Below are 7,017 nucleotides of genomic sequence, written 5' to 3'. Positions count from 1 at the left end.
TCTACTTGGGGTCCAGCAGGACCCCAGATCTTTCTAGGGCTTTGCTGTCTTCCTTTATCTGTGCAGAACGACTCATTTAATGTCCCTTTACACCACATAAAAACTGAAAGGAATTTGACAATACCACAAGCAGTTCACGGCACCTATCAGGGAGGGAAAAAAAGAAGAGTAGAAGTCTGACTGTAGTAATTTCATTAAGCCATTTCCCACCTTCTGGGCAGATCTATGAGGTGAGTAGGAACCAAGCAAGCTGGGTTGTCTATTTATTGGTAGACTTGCATAATAGCTGCAGTACAATGTGTTGAGACTGGCCATTTATTAGTTTACCAAAAGTTTGTGACAAGCCAGGGCTTATTCTGTGACCGATCCATGCCCTTGCAGATATCAGTTGTAACTTGCCATGGAGTGACACTTCATCTTAGAAATGCTAAAGGTGAGTTTGTGTGAAGCTGCTTACTCAAACAAAAGTTTGTGTTTCTTATTTTTTTTTTTTGGTGGTGGTCGTGGGGTTTTTTTTGTTTTAGTTTTGGGGTTTTATTTTTCCTTTATCATGATGGAGGACTCCTTGAATTTCTTTTCCAGATTTCAAATGGAAAGTTGAAGACCTTGCACAGTTCCTTGTGAGTGTTGTCTTCTTTATGACCACCAGGTTTGGGGTCAGGAAGGAATGAAACACTACTGTCCTGGTTTTGGCTGGGATAGAGTTAATTTTCTTCTTAGAAGAAAACACAAATCCTTGGAGAAAAAGGAGGATAAATATTTAAAACAGCCTTTGAAAGTTAAGCACACAGAAGTGATTAACAAATAACAGGAATTGTGCTTGTTCTCTTTGCAGACCACTAAAAATTCTCCACTCACCAGGCTGGCACATTAACAAATAATATGATTTGTACCACTTTCTGAGCCTGTTCTACAGAACTGAAAAAAAGAACAACAGGGAGGCAAGGAAAACAACTGCAAGTAAAAACAATCATCTTCCCCACAGTATTTTCCATAAAGAGACTTCCTTCCCTCTAATATTATGGCAAACTACCTTTTTAATCCTCTTGCAGCCAATGAGTAGTTATTTTCTCCTCATCTTCAAAATGAATCTTTTTTTCATTTTTCTTTTTTTTTCTTTTTTTTTTTTTAATATATGCTATTAGGACTTGAAGAGCCACAAAAGCCACTTTCAGGTCCAGTTCTGTTCTACTTGCTGGCCAGCTGGGCTGTCCTACAGCCAAACCCCATCAAGCTGCACCATGAAAGTAGCTGTCTTTAAGTAGACTCCCCCTGACAGAACACGACAAAATTACCTCTGCATCAACACAGGTGCATTTACTTTGTCTGCCCTATAAATCTGGCCTGTAGCGTGACTTGTATAAATAAAATGAATTATTTTGTACTTGTGAGGACTTGATAGGGGTCAGTGATTTGCTGAACACTAGCAGAATTTCTCAGCACAGAATGGGTAAACCAGGAGGTCTTAATTCAAAGTGTTAGATTATCCAGGCGTGATGGCTTAATACAAGTGGGAGGAAGGCATAATACAGGGAATCATTACTTACACATGTGCATTTATGAAATCATTACTGTGCTGAAGTAGTTCATTTGTCTGCCTTTTTAACTACAGACCTTTGGTTTGAGGAAGACTGACAATGCATCCACTAGCAGGAGCTCTGGATCACCTGTAATTGAGGATTTTACCACTCCATGCCCTTAGTGTGGTCCTTCTAGAAAGGTGCCGGGCTCATTTCTGTCCATCTCCAGGTGGATGAGAGATGCCAGTGGCATCCTGTTTTCATTAGGTTCATTAGAGTGGCACTGGGCTCTCAGGGAGCACTAGCTCCTGAATGAGAGACTCTCTGATCCCTTTAATTTTCACAGCTTTGTGCTCTGCAAACTTTTATGTGAACAGGTTTTGCTGGGATTATTTGAGGCCTTGTCAATACTTCTTTTGTGATCAAAAGATAAGGCCTTCTCTCTCTGTACGATTGGAAGAGAGCACAGGCAAATATTAAAAGGCTTTGTTTTCTTTCCAGTTCAACAAACTTATGATCCTCATTCTCAGCTGCCTTCCTTCAACTGCCTCGATGTAAAAGGCAAATTTTTGTAGGTGGTCATTTGCATCTGATGTTGGGAGGGTGAGAGGAGAGGACTATGTTGTCTGTGGGCACTGTCTTGGTCCTTCACTTCATGCCTTGGCTCTTCAGGGACACCTCCGAGGCACTGCACAGTTGGAGCAGCACCAAGTAGCTGCGAAGAGAAAACTGTCCTCCAGCTGGTTCCCACACACTCCACCCTCCCTCACCTTCAACACGAACTGTCATTGTGAGGACATGAAGAGGAAAAGCCAAGCCCTGCCTGAACGAACACAATCCTTGGCAATATAAACCATTTTGGAACAACTTTGTGCAACGCTGCCAACAGAAACATGAACCTTCTCTTAAGAGCCTTCTCCTGGTTTTTTCCACCATTAAGGCCTCCATTGCAGCCTCAGGCTTGAACAATATTTCTTGGAGTGTTTAGGAGCAGGGTGTTCTTCCCAGATGATCTAATTTCCAGCTAATCTCTTGCCTGTCAACTCTTTCAGCTGAGGTAAGTTTTGAAGTGAATTTTGCTGTGGCAAAGAAGAAGGACATCAGGAAAGGCTCTTCCCAAGTAAGTGGAACAGCTGTGTCTGAGCAATATCAGCATCAAGCACTCAGTAATTCTGAATCAGTCATATGAATCACCCACTCATCACCAGCATTAACATTTTCTGTTTACGCCTGACCTCTGACAGGTTTTCTTTTATCTCTGCCTTTTCAATAATGCCATTTACCAAAAACTGTTAGACACAAGATGATATGCCACTGATTGCAAGTCAGCCATCACACCAAAAGCACAAAGCCTGATCTGAGGAGGTTAGAGCAGCCACAATGCTAATTTGAATGCTGTAGTGACTTTGCTTCAGACTTGCTGGTTTTGTTTTCCATGTTTTACCAATATTTGCGAAAAGCAAATCTACTTCAAAGGGATTTCAAACAAATAATTCAGGACACCTTTACAAAGTTATAAAATTCCTATTCATAACTGGAATTGCGCAGAACACAAATTCAGAGTTCAGGAGTTACACTCATCTAAGTAGGGAACACATCCTATCAGGGAAGTGACAGACCTCATAAAAATAGCTCAAGTTGCCAACATTGAATATGAAATGCTCCCCGCAAATTGCTCTCCAAAAGGCTGCTAGTGAAGAATGATTTCCAGGAGTGATTCAGCAAACAGCTCCAGAAAATTACAATCTCTTCACGGACAATTCACAAATGAAAGATACAGTTTGTTGAATGAAATTCACTACAAAAGATTCTTTTACCTGTATTTATCCCTGTGAAAACAGTCAGGGCTCTCAAGTGGACCCTCTAACATTTACACCACCTGTAATGCTCAGTATCTAGAGGCCAGGCAATTTTATGCTGAACTTCTGCTCTAAGTAATAAGAAATTATGCTAAATGTCTAAAGCAAGAAATGGTAAAAGATTTTCCTTTTCCTCCTGTTTTTTTCTTTTCATATCATGTAGCAATCAATGCACAAAGAGCAGTAACAGAAACTTCAATAAAATAATGTCAACCTGAAGGACTGCATTTTTCAAGCAGTGCCTTTTTGGACGGCAGGAATTTTTTGCCTCTGTATGACAATACTGATGTAAACTGGACCATAGAGTCATTTCTGTGTGTCTTTGCCCATGTGATATGCATTTTTACGTTTCTACCAGAGGAGCATATTGTTTATACATCATGTCTTGAGCAACAAAGTAGGTTGAAATTGCTTTTCAGAGAAAGCACCCTCAATCCCCAGGGGCAGGACTGACTTCGAAAATAACAAGTTGTGCCATGAGACCAGAGTGATTTCTTTACAGCCTCCCCCTCTTGTGTCCTGTAATGGCCTCACAAAATGCTGATGGCACACTAGAGAGAAGCAGGGAAATAAAGAGGTGTCATTTCTTTAGGAGAAGTAGCATAATTCCCTGGTGCAGTCTTCTATCAGGTCAAAGTAACCTCATTTACAAAATAAAATCAAAAATTAGTTGAAAGGGTGGTGGTTGTTGTTGTCATTATTATTATTACTGTTATTCTTTACTGACTGTCCTACGATAACTTGGTTTGTTGTTTCCCTCTTGTGGGAATGAAAGGATTTAAGGATGCTATTCTGGAAGTATGTTTACACCAAAAGGAGGCAAACATTATCTGCCATTCTCCTGCCTTCCTTGGTTGTTCCCTCACAGCTAGATCCCCTTGGGAAGCAAACAGAAGTTTCAGGAGTTACTGCAGCAAGCCCTGTCAAGGCTTCAGTGCTCAGCTGTGTTGAGTCACGGCTTGGTCTGCCTTGCGTGAGATGGGTTTGGGGAGACCTCTCCCTGCTCCTGCCCAGACCTGTCTCCTTGGAATATGCTCTACGTGAGCTCCTGAGCTATAAACAAGTCATGTTTGCCAAGCTGGCGACAACAGTGCTGCTCAGTGTTTGCTGCTATCTTCTCTTAATTTCCTGGGGCACGGAGGCCCATATGTACATGTGTTCACAAATTCTCCCCTCCCAGTTCACAACCTCTGAGGTGGCCCCAGTGCCCCCGTGTTCATCAGAGAGAGGTTGGCAGCTTCAGGGGGTGACTCATCACATGAACAGGAAGACATCCAGACAATGAGAGTCTTACATTGAAGGGGGAACTAGAACAGTGGCTGGTGCTAGAAAGAGAACCTTGGCTGATAAAGCAAATGTTCAATCAGGTTTAACAAGGGCTGAGGTACCTGCATGCTGTCAAACCAGAGATACCACTCCAGGTGCCTCGGCAGCTCAGATGTTCCTGACACAGAGGCTCTTTTGCACAAAGCCTGCAGATAACAGAAAATCAACTATATTTTTTCTTGTTTATGCAGGAGGTTTTTTCTGCGCATCTTTTTCTAGATTTTTTTTTTTAATTAAAATGCAGATAGCGTACCTGAAATATTTGGTGGTATTTTAAACAGCTTTGTAAATAATCCTAGACTCACCTTGCAGGCTGTCACAAAACACAGACAAACAGGAAAATTTTCATCTCTTTTTTTTCCGTGTACTTGACACTAGAGTGAGGCCAAAATATGGAGGAAGAGACCATATCACCCAAAAATGTGTCTCAAAAGAGGTGGCAGAGGGCAGTTGCATCAGGCTGTTTGGGTGCCTGGTCCAACACATTGCCATCAGTTGAGTAGAGGCAGTGAGCAGTTGATCTCTGCAGAAAATCATCAAAACCATCAAAACCATCCAAAAAAATCATCAAAACCTAGAGGTATGCACTCTGGGTCTAAGAGGAGCTTGGCACTCCCCCAGAATCACAGCAATGCTGCTTGGAAGGGACTGGGGAGATCTCCAGCACAGTCCTCCATTTGAACTTACACTATTGCCAGCATAAGATGACATCAGCCAGGAGACTGTCAGGAAAAGGGTAATCATAAAAAAAAAGAAAGTATATGGGAAGGGAAGCCTTGGGAAATAAAGAGTCAGAAAGAGTCAGAAAGAGAGAGAATTTGGGATGAGAAGGACATGAGAAACTCGACCTAGTTGAAGGTGTCCAACTCCCCTGAAATGAGCTGGGGAATTGGACTAGATGACCTTTAAAGGTCTCTTCCAATTCAAATATATATTCATATATGATTCTGTGACATGTATTGCACAGACTTGAAGGCTGTCCTCCATAGAAGGGTCTCATGTCTGCTTCTGGAGTCTACAAACACTGACACATCATATGCCACTATGCCCTAGATGGTATTCTGTTTCCATGAGTTTCATCTACCATGATATAACAATCTGCTCCATCATATCCTAAATCCTGGGTTTTTTCCTTGGGCTCTGGATCAATATAGCTCCTAGAACAATGAGAAACTGATCTTGAACCTGTGTTATCCGAGGCAACTGCACAAGTGAGGACACTCACACTGATTTGGAAGTAAATGAACTGATGCTTCCTCATTGCTCTGTCTATAGTCATGAGCCTCCCTCTCCTATGAACATGTGAAACTTGGCAGCTCAGTTTTGTTTTGCTTGTTATTGGGAGGGATTGCCCTGGCAGGGATCCTGAACCAGCACACCACATGCAGTGGGACATTCTCTGCATCTCATTCAGAGCCTTAGGGAGCCAGGTTTCCACAAAAGAAATTGGGTTTGGAAATTCTTCACCCTCCAGTAGAGCAAATGCATGAATATTTCTGTTCCTGACCTGATTTTCCATCAGTTCAGGGGATATTTCAATTCCTTATTTTTCCTGATTAGAGGAGGAGAGACCACTTTGCTTTGCTGTTTCCTTTCCAATTTCACTGGCTTGCTAGTTCTGAATGTCCTGGGTGTTTCCCTGTCCCCTCCCCAGTAACCCTTTTAGGAAGTTTCCCAGTCACAATCTTGATCCATTTTAAATAACTAGTTACTCCCAGCTGGTTTCTCCACCACTCCCTTCTGAGGTCAGACCACCAGAAGTGAGAGGGGGTGGATATCACTTCATTTGTCTCTCTGATCCTATTCCAAGAAAGAAGGAAGCTCACCAGTCAGACAGTGATGCTTTGTGCTCACACACTGGTTCTACTTGGTCATTACCTTTCCCTGACTCACCTAATGACCTCACCCTTCCTTTCCTCAGGAGATGTCCCTAACTCACTAGGAGGTTGGCAAGGATGCAGCTGAGACAACCTTCATGCTCTGGAACTGTCCTCATATGTTTCTTCGTGTGATGTCTCTAATGCCATGCTCACAACAGTTCACAGCAAGAAGGTTGAGTTGAGGCATCCTCTTCATCCTCAGGGAAAGACTTCCTGCCCTTCTTGTCTCCCATGACATCACAGCAGCTATAAGCCATTCTTAGCTATGCCCTAATGGGCAAGGCAAGCTCTGATTTGTTTCCAGCTGTGCTCCAGAGCTCACCTGCAGCTTTCACCCATGAAAGAGTTCAGTTCAATCAGTTTAGATGCACCCAGGTAGAGGAATTCCTTCAGTTAGTGACAGAGCTATGGGAGGAGGTGAGGAGGTTGAGG

At 42.6% G+C, this 7,017-nt stretch overlaps 1 long non-coding RNA gene across 1 annotated transcript; it reads right to left on the bottom strand.

The window, feature by feature from the left end:
- Positions 1 to 516: 516 nt before the first annotated feature.
- Positions 517 to 6,774, bottom strand: LOC127461843 (uncharacterized). The gene is made up of 3 exons (XR_007900214.1): positions 6,599 to 6,774; positions 4,768 to 4,851; positions 517 to 735 (listed from the first exon to the last, which is right to left on the bottom strand). It is a non-coding gene; the product is annotated as an uncharacterized LOC127461843 (long non-coding RNA).
- Positions 6,775 to 7,017: the final 243 nt, after the last annotated feature.

This window comes from Manacus candei, unplaced genomic scaffold (assembly GCF_025592945.1).
Source record: "Manacus candei isolate 608988 ecotype Guabito, Panama unplaced genomic scaffold, ASM2559294v1 h1tg000113l, whole genome shotgun sequence".
Taxonomy (NCBI): Eukaryota; Metazoa; Chordata; class Aves; order Passeriformes; family Pipridae; genus Manacus; species Manacus candei.
Note: the sequence above shows the minus strand (reverse complement) of the source record. Positions and strands in the feature narration are given on the sequence as shown.